The sequence below is a fragment of the Antechinus flavipes genome, chromosome 5 (genome assembly GCF_016432865.1).
Source record: "Antechinus flavipes isolate AdamAnt ecotype Samford, QLD, Australia chromosome 5, AdamAnt_v2, whole genome shotgun sequence".
In the NCBI taxonomy this organism is placed as follows: Eukaryota; Metazoa; Chordata; class Mammalia; order Dasyuromorphia; family Dasyuridae; genus Antechinus; species Antechinus flavipes.
In genome coordinates, this window is record NC_067402.1 from 151,152,116 (window position 1) to 151,164,361 (window position 12,246).

General features: G+C 32.1%; 1 pseudogene; it reads left to right on the forward strand.

Annotated features, from left to right (window-relative positions):
* Positions 1-5,914: 5,914 nt before the first annotated feature.
* The window catches only part of LOC127538638 (14-3-3 protein zeta/delta-like), a 99,522-nt pseudogene continuing 93,190 nt past the window's right edge, over positions 5,915-12,246 (forward strand).

Consider the following 12,246-nt stretch of genomic DNA (forward strand, 5'->3'; position numbering starts at 1 on the left):
AAAAGTATCTGAAGCAGGATTGTAAGCTAAATTTCTCGACTCCAAGTCCAGCACTTTTTTCCCTACTATTATGTTTAGAAATGTTGACAGAACAAAGGCCTCAGGCCTAAGATGTGTTCTCTGGATCATTTAAAAGGAACAGATAGAATCCTAAGAAACTGATGGAGATGAGAGCTAAATTCTCTGCAAACAGCATTCAGTATGTGCCACTGAAATATATAATGAGTAAAGTGAAGATCTTGTTGCTACAGAAAGGCTTATTTTCCATTATGATTTAAAAATATTCATGCCTGAGCTTTTGGAAACATGGACCTCTATCTTTGTCTATCCATTCATATACAGTAAGTACATACATCTGGATTATGCATAGTATAAATATTATATTAAATACATTGTGTGTGTATGTGTAAATAAATATATGTGTGTATGTGTGTATAAATGCACATACATATATAAGTCTATATATGTATATATGCACAAAGTGTAGGCAAAAACTAAGGTGAATTAAATTCTAACACAAAGAACCAAATTTTGTATCATAAGTATCATTGAAACTTATTTAGATAAAATGCTAATTTGTGATAAATATAAGGAAAGAATTCCTGAAAATTAAAATCGTTCAAAATAGAATAGGCTAATATTTTAGGTAGTCATAAGAGCATATATATTGAGCTAGAATGAAACCATAGTGGTCATTCAGTGCAAATCTCTCATTTTTTTCAGATTGTAGGCCCTATAAAAAGATGGAATTTCAAAGAAAGGAGGAAAGAATTATATTGCTAGCTATGAGTTACTCTGATCTCTTTTTTATTTGTTTGACTTTGTCTTTTTTTTAGTGGCAATAATAATAAAGGTATTAAAAACTTCCTGTACTCTGTATCTTTATCTTTAATGCTTACATAGTATTTTGGGAAGCTTTTGCCAATGAATAAGAAAATTATTCATATCATATTCTGAAATTTCTCCAAGATAATTGCTTGTCAAGGCAAAATGATTTATGAATGGGAGGAGAGATTACAAGAATTATCTCTATCTGTATGAATTCAGATATAGAATAATTAGGCAATGGGTGACATCTATATGAGGAAATCCAGTAACTTAAAGGAAAAAAAAAAAAACATCATAAAAGGCATTTGGGTGGAGATCTTTGGAGGTAGAAATGGAAATTTAATGGAGCTAGGGTCATAATACAAATAACCTAGATATAAGGAGCTATTCAGCTGAGAAGTTTAAGAAATATATTTTAATCTTGACATAGAAGTCTATTGCTGGAGGACTTCAATTCTTCAGAGTAGAGAAATTACGGAATTTTGTGCCCTCACTAAATGATACTTAACATCCTTCAAGAGGTGAAAAACGGAACAAAGGTTTTCTATTCTTGACTTGATTCTGACAAACAAAAGGAACTGATTGCTGATGTATAAAAAAGAGGAGCAAGTGAGTGAACATTCCATCATAGAATTCATGATTGTGAAGTAAAGAAAGACTATAAATAATGACAGATATGCTAGATTTTTGCAGAGGAAATTGAAAATGGTTCTTGGCAAAGATAAAATCCTATAGTCTACTTTGCTAGCTAAAAATCAGTTAAAAATATATGGTCAGTTCTTGAAAAGGAAATTCTGAGAATGCCTTAATTCTAATGAATGTATTCTAAAAAAGAAAAGTCTGTTAAAAAGTCAGATGTCAATATAGAAACACATGGAAATTGTTGGTGAACTCATTGTTTAAAAAGACATAATAAGAAGATGCAAATAGGGTCAAATAAGTGAGGATAAGTTATAAAAAGTTCAATATTTTATAAGGAGCAATAAAATAAAGCAAACCTTAAATGATCTCAGGCTGATGAAGAAAATAAATAACAGAAATAGATATTTTTGTTTGTTTTGATATGGACAAAAGAAGGGGCAAGTAGAGGTCAAGATCACTGTTCTGCATGGAGGGGATTGCTGATGGTAAACAACTATGGTAAAATTGAAAAACTCTTATTTTGCTTTAGACATTTTAAATAAGAAATGTATATCAAATATGGTAAACAGAGAGTACAAATCCAAGATAAGTGAGAATACAATCTAGCACTAGCTACTTTCTCTAGGCTTAAATGAACTAGATTTAAGAGTCCCATAGAATTTGTTTATATAATATCTAAACATTTTCAAAAATATTTGAAAGGCCTTAGGGGATGGGAAAATTGCTATAAGTATGGGGATAGGCAAATGTTATTCCAGATTTTAACAAAAGGAAGAACGTGAGATTATGAAATATAAACTAGGAACCTTGACAAAATTCCTGGCAAATTTCTAGGCTTTATGATTAAAAGGGTAGTTTGTGAGCAGTTAGAAAGAGAAAGCACATAGAGTAGTCATTAAATGACTAAAATTCTGTATGGCTTCATTAGAAATGTGCTTAACTGTGTTTCCATTTTCACCAGAGTACTGATATTAGACTGGTGCATATAGAGAATGCTATAGACATAGAATATTTAAGTTTAAGCAAAATGATGTAATGGCACAGATAGGTGCTTTTGGAATTGTTTGAAACATTATACAAAGAATAATTATCAGCCTAAAAGAATATCTCTAGTAGAAGGTCTACAGGAATCTGATCCTGTACAATTCAGTATTTTCCTAGAGGGTTCAACATTATTATTGAGTTGGATATAGTCAGGGAGACTATGGTTATCACATTTGCAGGTGATCATGATATGACAAATGTTAAAAATTAGTGTAAATCCAAAGGAATCTCAATAGGCTAAAATGATGACCAAAACTGAATACAATGAATTTTAATAAGAATATGGATGTATATATTATGACTCTATCTATACACATATACACATATACATGCAGATAAATGGATATATATATATATAATATTTAGTGTATGCATACATATATCTATACACATATGCATTCAGTGCATATGGATATATATATATGTATACAAATATACATATATATGTATATGTGCATGTGCGTGTATACAGATCGAGAGATAGGGAGACAGAGAGAGATAAAGCAACAGAGCCAGAAACAAAGACAGCCAGAACTAGAGACCACAGAAAAGGATGTCATATGCAGACAGACACATGTAAACATGCGCACACACACATATTTATAAATATATATATATACATACATATATATAATACACACACAACAGTCTATACATGTATGCATATATGCTTAATACCCTGATGCCTCTCTCCATAACATGTCTTTCTATATACATGTATATACATGCATGTAGATGTATACACATATATACATAAATTTATGTGTCAATCTCACAAGCACACCTATGTGTATATGTATATATCATGAGTATATACACGCTATTTGTGTGTTGATTTTGAACTCAAATGTAGAAATATATATATATGTACATGCATAGATGTGTATGTGTGTGTATGTATGCTTTTATCTATGTGTGTAATATGCCTATTTCTACTTTTGAATCTCTAAAGTCAATTGCACAAATATAATATGGGGAAAATGTAGTTATTTAGCATTTTCATGCAAAAAAAATCTGAACTCTTTTAGTGAAGTAAAAGTTCATATGAATTGATTGACATGGTATTGAACACATGTAAGCTTCATTAGGAGAGACATGGTGTCAATAATCAGGGATGTTTAACTATATTCTGTCCTAGTCAGGCCTCACCTGAAATCCTTTTTTTGAGAAGGGGATAACATGTTTTATGAAGGTCTTAAAGGAGCAGGGTTAGTTTCATAAAAGAATAACCAGGATGGTGATAGGATTTAAAAACATTTCACATAGAGATTAGTTAAAAGTAATAGAACGTTTTTGGGCAAAGAAGAAAAAAGTTAGGAAGGCTATTAAACTTGTCTTTAAGCATGCAAAGAGCTATCGTGTTAAAATTATCAAACTTGATCTGGGTGATTGAACAAAGAAAAATAGATGAAAGTTGCAAAGAGATAGATTTAAACTCAATGTGAGGAAAATATTCTAATGATTAAGTAGGTAGGTATCAAAAAGTAGAATGGGTTGCCTTTGTAGGTAATGGATTCCTTTGCAATTAAATGTCTTTGAGTAAACTCTGGATGATTACTTGTAGGATTATATATTGAAGAATTTAGATTCTTCATCTAAAATGCTTTGTACTTACTGGTTGTTAGTTTATAGATTTCATGAGCCTGTGAACTTAAAAAAAAAAAACATGTTCTAGGATAAAATTCATTATAAAATGAAGAACTCACAATAGATAATCTCTAATTCCTTTCATAGTTTCAGATTCTATAATCCTAAAACTAATGCACCCATCAAAGGAAATAATGGGTTGTAATAGTAATAGACAAAATACATAATTTATTTGATTTTGTATAGCACATTTAAGGAATCATGTCAAGGAATTAGATCAACAAAGACAGTTCACATTGTACTAGGAAAACTTTTGGGTGCTAGATTATGAAGAGATTGTAAATGGAAAAAATAAATATCACCTTAAAATATTTGAAAATTTGTCATATAAATGGAATGGAATTATTCTGTATGACATCTAAGGATAGACCTAATCCAAAGAATTATTTAATTACTAGACCTTTCCAGAAATGAAACATACTATCTGATAATTTAATGGGTTCCTTCTCTTTGCTGTGATTGGGATCTTTCAAAATGTTTCCAAAACCTAATGTCCTAAAATTTTGTAATCACTTCTCATTTTTATTTCTTTCTTTCAAAAATATGTAAAAACTTCTGATTTTCACTGTCCTGACCTGTGTTTAAGTACTGAATCTAGTTCAATAGTTCAATAAAATTGAGTTCAATTTTCTAGTTCAAAAAAAAATTGAGTAAGTTAGTAGCTGGATATTCAATATGTGAAATAGTCCTTTGATTTATTATGGAATTAGGACATTCTTTGATATAATTCAACTTACAATATTTCTTAAGTGTAGTAAATGCAATGAGGAGCACATGTAACTTGTTCACCTTATACAATCTCCAAGTGTAAGAGACTGGGGAGCCTGATTCTGGAAGAATTTAATATTGATTAAATATTTCACTATACAATTTAGCTCATTACAGTATATTCAGAAATTTGTTTCATTCTGTTAACCACATGATGAAGAGAATTTTTTTTTGATTGATTACATAGCTAAAGCTGGGAAACATTCAAAAGGCACTTATAAACCAAATCTAGGATTTTCCCCTCATTCTCATTTGACTGTATTGCAGTGAAGATGTAAGATATTCTATATACCTTCACATGGACAGAAACCTCATGTTTTTATCACCCCACCTAAATTGCCATTACAAGAGCTATGAGTTCTAGATCAATAGCAGCTGAAGTTAGTGCTGCCTCTATGAGATGGACTTTTGAAGGCAAACCAGGAGTTTTTACTCCTTTTATAGTTGAAAAACTCCCCATCAATTTGTGGGGAAGAGACGTTTTACAACAATTGGGGTTAAAAATGAGTACTTCGGTTTTTTAAGCAGGGCTGCTGTTGAAGGCCTGCCAACACTTTCACCTGTTCCTATCCAATGGAAAATTGATACACCAGTGTGGATAGAACAGTGGCCCTTAAGTAGCGATAAAATTCAGGCCTTATTAGATATAGTACAGGAGCAGCTTGAACAAGGGCATTTACAACCTTCTCTAAGTCCTTGGAATTCCCCAGTGTTCGTTGTAAAAAAGAAATCGGGAAAATGGAGAATGCTCACTGATTTAAGAAAAGTGAAAGAACAGATGGAAACTATGGGAACTCTTCAGCCTGGACTTCCATCTCCTACTCAGCTTCCTAGAGAATGGCCTCTTTGGGTTATAGACATCAAGGATTGTTTCTATTCCATTCCTCTGGATAAGGAGAATATGAAGAGATTTATCATTAAAGATATATGATAGTATTATTTATATAGATAGAATAAAGATATATATTTTTTGGTGGTAATCAAAATGGCTCCTCAGAATGCCGACTCGGAGTCTATGCAAGTGAGTCAATCCTATCTTGTATTTAGGTAAAGCAAATTAAAGATGTCTATGATTTTGTGAGCTTTAAAAAAGATCAGGTGAGCAAGCTATCAGAAGTACAGGAATTGGTATCCATGCTGTAATATACCAGAAGCCAGCAGGTGAAGATCTACTTGTGTGAAACAGCTCAACAATAGTAAAAGATATAGACTGAACTATTCATCAGCCATGACACATTTAGAAGTGAACTTAAGTTGGGAAAATTCATAGCTAGATTCTGCAGTGCAGAAAGCACTATGGCCAGGATGATATGAGTTCAAATATGACCTCAAACACTTTTCAGCCCTGTGATCCTGGACAAGTCACAAAGTGTTTTGTTTCATTTTTCTTATCTATAAAGTGTGAAAATAGTAGCATTTATCAATGAGGATTGTTGTGAGGATCAAATGGGATAATAACTTTAGATCATCATCCAAATCACGTTCCCCATTTCCTCATACCTCATTCCCATTCCCTTCAGTCTTCCCATTTCACAGTTCCAAGTTAATTCCTTTAACATTTTCCACTGTAATTTTTAGAATTGTTCCAAGGGCAACAAACTTCCCCTCATAAATATTTTCCTTTCTCACTCTTTCTCTCTTCTAGCTTTTTTTGTTTGCATTATATTTTCCATTAGATTGTAAGCTTCCTGAAGGCAAGGACTTGTCTTTCACCCTTTTTTTCTACCAGCAGCATTTAGCACAATAACTGGCACAAAGTGCTTAATAAATGGTAGTTGTTATTTATTACTATAACAACAACAATGATAACAAAATGTAATGTTCTCTTATTTGGTTTTCTTGGGGTCTCTGGGAGCAGCTTTTATTTCAGTTCAGTAATCACAACGAGAACAGCCAAGTGTTAAAGTCCAAGTCCTTTATTATCTCTTTCAAAGTCGTGTCTCCTTTCCTGGGGCCCCGTTAGCTTTCTTATAGTGCAGATTCTTTATCTTCTTCTTGGGGCTGGACAATTTTCTGGAGAGCCTTTCAGACCGGCCTTGGTCTCAGTGGAGAAATACAGGAGAAGAATCTGCCACCAGTGCCCTGACTGAAGATTGAATGAATGCCTGTCCTTGGTTCCCAAAAGCTTGAGCTCCCATCTGTCTTCTCTGTCTTCTAAAAGCTTCTCCTTTGTGGCTCTCAGTTCCTGTTTATATGCTCCACACTGAGTATTAAACCAATCATTATATCACTAGGAAAATATTATTTCTTGTAAGATTAAACCAACCATACTGAACCATGCTAAACTAGATGGCCATTGTCTCATCAATTCCACTTAGTACCTTGTAAGCATCCTTGTTTCAAGTTCAGAGTTCTGGCCCATAACACAAAATTACTGACTTTGAGCAATATTCTCCAGAGACTTGAAATGATAAAGGGTAGCATGTACTCCTCGATGTTGGGGAAAAGAGTTGTCCTGGCTAATTTTTTGACACTAACTATTGCTTTGTAGAAGTGAATTGATATTAATAGGTGAAATAGAACTGGGTGCTTATAATCATAGAGGGAAGAGTACATTGGAATTAGGGCTTGTTCCAAAAGCTTTATAAACATCACAAACTCATACACGTGTTACTACCATCTCAAAGAATCCTTTTAGTTTGTCTGGCTGTAAGAGAATGAGTTGAGTCTTGCTACAATGGTATACAATTCAAAAAACATTTTTCTCTTTCTCAATTTTGAGATCATGCCATCTCATGAAAGGCATAAAAGGCCAAGGAAGTATAGTGCCAAGGAGGCTGAAGGCATACAGGAATCAATTCCATGAAAATGAACTTATTTTGCAAGAAATATTTAGCAATCTTAAAAAAAAGAGGTCAGCATAAGGAGCCAAACAAAATTCTTTTTTTTTTTATGAATATTATTTTAGGTTCTATTTTTTTCTATCTCAAAAGACACCTTTATTAAAAAGCTTCACAGCATGTAAGATAAGGAAAAGATAGAAGAAGGTCTGGAACAAATCTAAATTGCCTTTCCTTCAGGCAATCATACACTGTGAAGGACAAACAATATACTTAGTAACTGGAGCCAGGTGTCTGACTTATGGATTGGGTTTTTTTTTTCCCCTTTGACCTTCACATAAATCATTCAAAAAGGAATTCAGAATTTTATTATCTATTTTGAAAGCCAATTAGTTCCATAATGCAAAGTTTAAGAAAAATAATCCAGTGTTATTCAGAGGTGAGAAGAATGGTGTGTAAATGATTCCATGGGATTTGGGTACTTGTGAATCTTTTAAGGAGTACTGGTTTGAATTGAAATCTTTTCTCATTCTAAATAATAAACTAGATGTCTAGATTTTAAACTTTTTTAGAATAAATGAGTCTAATAACCAAACATTGTAGATGAGGAAAATTAGGATTAGAACACTGAAGTAAACTTTGCAAGTTAATTGGTGGCAAAAAAAAATACTTGAAATAATTTCCTGATGCCTGACCCCATTCTCTTTCCATTATATCACATTGTGTCTTAGTATTTTGGGGGACAAAAGAAAATTGCATGACTGGAACCCGGTTCTCAAGAAATTAGAATTTTGAATTTCTCATGCAAAACATTTTGTTTTTGTTATCTATAGATTTTGTTCAAAATAGAGCAAGAAGAGTGAATTGTCTTTGGGAGAATGCCATATACTTTTATTAAGCCCATATATTTTCCTTAAATAAAGTATCATCTTTTTAACATAAAAATTTATCTTGGTATTATATTGCTGTAATTTAGTAATGGGATATCATTATCTTTGATGAATTGAAGTTGATATTCACCCAGAGGGTAATAGAGAGGCACATTATAGGCATGAAAATTGTATGTCATAGTATAAGCGTGCAAGACAAGAAAGGCAATGGAAATTATTAATATAATATATCATTGGGGAAAAAGTACTTCTGTCAGATAGCAAGGTCATCAGATAACTAACAGAAAGTTCATCTTCCCATTGGTATTTTCTCATTGTCAAAAGATTTAGAACGGTGATTCTTAACCTTTTAATATCATGGAGCCCTTTGACCTAGTGATGCTTTCTCAAGCCTCCATGTTCGTTGCCAACATTCATAATAAAATGAAATGTAATATTTCACCTATAGGATAGTAAAAATGAAGGTATATTTTCCCTATCCAAGCTATAGGTACCCTGAAATCTATCTTTAAACCCAAGGTTGATAACCACAACTAAGAGGAAGAATCTAGTACATTATAACCATATTCTAAAGTACATCTGTTCCTATGCTGCTAAAGCTTTTTGGAATTCTAAAGAAAAGATAGGTAATGAGTCAAAGGACATGGACAAGAATTGAAATTGGTGGGTTGTGATTTGTATATGTATATCAGTGAAATTATGTAGAGATTGTATTATTGGATTACCAGACTGGAGGCAGGATTTGAGTCAGAAAGATCTGTTTTCAAATTTTACCTCATTTTCATTGGGTAAACTTGAACAAATAACTTATCTCTATGTGCTACAGAAAACTACTATTCTTGCATATTGGGATTTTAGAATTTTGATCTATCTTATTAAAAAGTTCCTCTACTGGAAAATGTCCTATGCTGATGAAATAAATTACCACAGATTTAGTTTTTGGCTTATTTCTCTCTCCCGTCTTTACTTTCCTATTCTTTCTTCCTTCCTTCCCTCCCTTCACTGATTATGCTAAAAAAAAAAAAAAAAAAAAAAAAAAAAAAAGGCTTGCAATAAAGTTTTAGTGCAGACTACTTTTGCTTTTTAAGGATCACCCTAGTGATAATAGAGAAGTTAATCATCTTTTCTTTGATTTCTTAGTGATCAATTCTTTGGTTGTCAGCATAGAAACTCACAAAAAAAATTATAGTCTTGTGATGCTCAGAGAATCCCATAACCTTTAAAAAGTTAACAAACAATGCTTAGTTGTTGCTTCTTCAAAAAAGAGACTTATTGGTGTGGGGAATATTGTATCACTAGGGCCATGGTACAATAGAAAAAAAACATTGAATTTGAAATCAGAAGATCAGGTTAAAATCCTCATTTAGCCTCTTATTACGTGTGAAATTTATATGCTCCTTCACTCTCTGCACTTCATCTGAAGAAAAAAAAATGAAAGAATGGACTAGATGTCTCTTATTTCTCTAAATCTATGGTAATATAATATTCTCTCTATAAATGATGCCAGAAATTGAGGACAGTTGAAGCTAAAGAGAAGAATAACTCATAGACTATCCTTGGACAGATGAAGAAGTTAATAGCATTGGTTTTTATTATGTGCCCTAAAGCAAAAAGAAATATCATTTAATCTAACATTTAGGCAAGTCTTAATGTGGCACATATATAAGTATTTGCAGAAAAATCACTGTGAAGGAAGTTCCAAAGAATAATGAGGAGAAATTAAACAAAGAGCTTAAAAAGTGCAGGTCAATTAAATCAATTAATTTTAATAATTTATCTCAATTTTGTACATATGGGAAGAGAGGAATTATATTGGATAAAATAATAAGAAATGAGGGGTAAAAGACTTTTAGTTTACAAAGAAAGGTTATGTTTACATATTGGGATATTTTTTGTTTCTTTGCTTGTTTATTTTTATGAGTCAGAAAGTACTGAACATTGAGGATCAAATTAAGAAAGCTTAATTTGGATCAGGATTCAAACCTGGAGCAACTGGAAAGTTCCTGAATCTCTCTGGTCTTCATTTTCTTGCTTTATAACATGAAAGTATTGGATTAATTAACATGTGCATTCCCTTCTTGTTATAATTCTATGAATATCACAAAATTAAATTATTATTTTAATAGATTAAGAAATACATGATTCTTGATATGGATGCCATTTCAGAATTAACTATTAATGTATACATCAATGTATTAGTCCAAAGATCAAAATTATTATCAAATTAAAATAAATATTATAAAGGAGAATGTTTTCTTTTCACAATTGTAGCATCTCTACTATAACCCATTTAAATAAATTGATCATTCTTGGAAAAAATGGGAAATGAATAAAATAATAGTATTACAGAAAGTATATATTAAATTAAATGAGATATTTGTGAAGCAGTTAGCAAGAGTGACTAGCACATAGTGAATGCTTAATAATGCTTGTTTTCTTTTATCAGTAAGGAATTGGCACTGTCATCCATATATATTACTAATAAATAATTTCACAGAAGTAGCAATATAAAAGTTATTATCAGAGAGTTGTATGTTGGAAAAGTTGGTCTAATGACCATGTTATAAAATGAAAAAGATAATCAGTAGAGAAAGGAAAATAAAGCATTTATCAAGTGATCATTTTGTGCTTTAGTGATTCACAAATATTGCCTCGTTTGATCCTCATAACAACCAATTCAATATACATGTTACTATTGTACACATTTTATTGTAGAGGAAACAGGAAGTCAAAAATTAAGTGACTTGTCCAGATTTATATAGCATGGAAATATCTGAGGTTATATTTGAACTAAAGTTTTCCTGACTACAGGCATTCCATCCTATCTACCACTTGATTGTCTCTGATGAATAGTTCACATGCTTTTCTGGTACCCATGAAATTACCAAAAATTCTTGAAAAAGTTTTCCAGTTAGGTGGGTTGAAGAAGATAGCTAGATGGCACAGTAGATAGAGAAACATACTAGGTGTTAGGAAGATTCATCTTTCTGAATTCACATCTGTCTCAGACACATACTAGCTGTGTGGCTCTGGGCAAAACATTTGACCCTATTTGTCTCAATTTTCTCAATCTATCAAATGACCTGGAGAAGGAAATGGAAAAGCATTCCAGTTTCTTGGCCAAGAAAACCTGAGATCATAAAGTGTGGACATGACTGAAATGATTGAACAGAAATGACTGGTGGAGTGGAACTCCTGTGGAATATTTATAGGAAAAAAACAGGCTTGAGAGTCTATATATGAAGAGACAGATGAGTTGCAGTCTCTCTCATTAGGAGTCCACATTTTGGAGCTCATTAATTCTTTGAAAAATGTAATCTCACTGAGAGTATACTCATGTCAATTTCATTCATGGAATCTTTTCATGTCTTTGCCTTTTAAAAGTGAGGTACACTTGTTCCACTTATCTTGTAGTGCTTCATGCTACTTCCCTTGAGTCAAAAACATCTCAGTTACTTCTCTGGGCAGAGTTTTTGGGTCATTTAAATAAATTTTAGGTTTCTCTTGATGGTCTTCAGACAAGCTGAATAAATTAAACTGGTAAATTAAGTACTCACTGAATAGCAGATCATTTTTCCTTTTCAAAATAATTCCATATTACTTTTGAGAGAAACAGACTGTTCAAATTTGATGAAATTAATAGTATT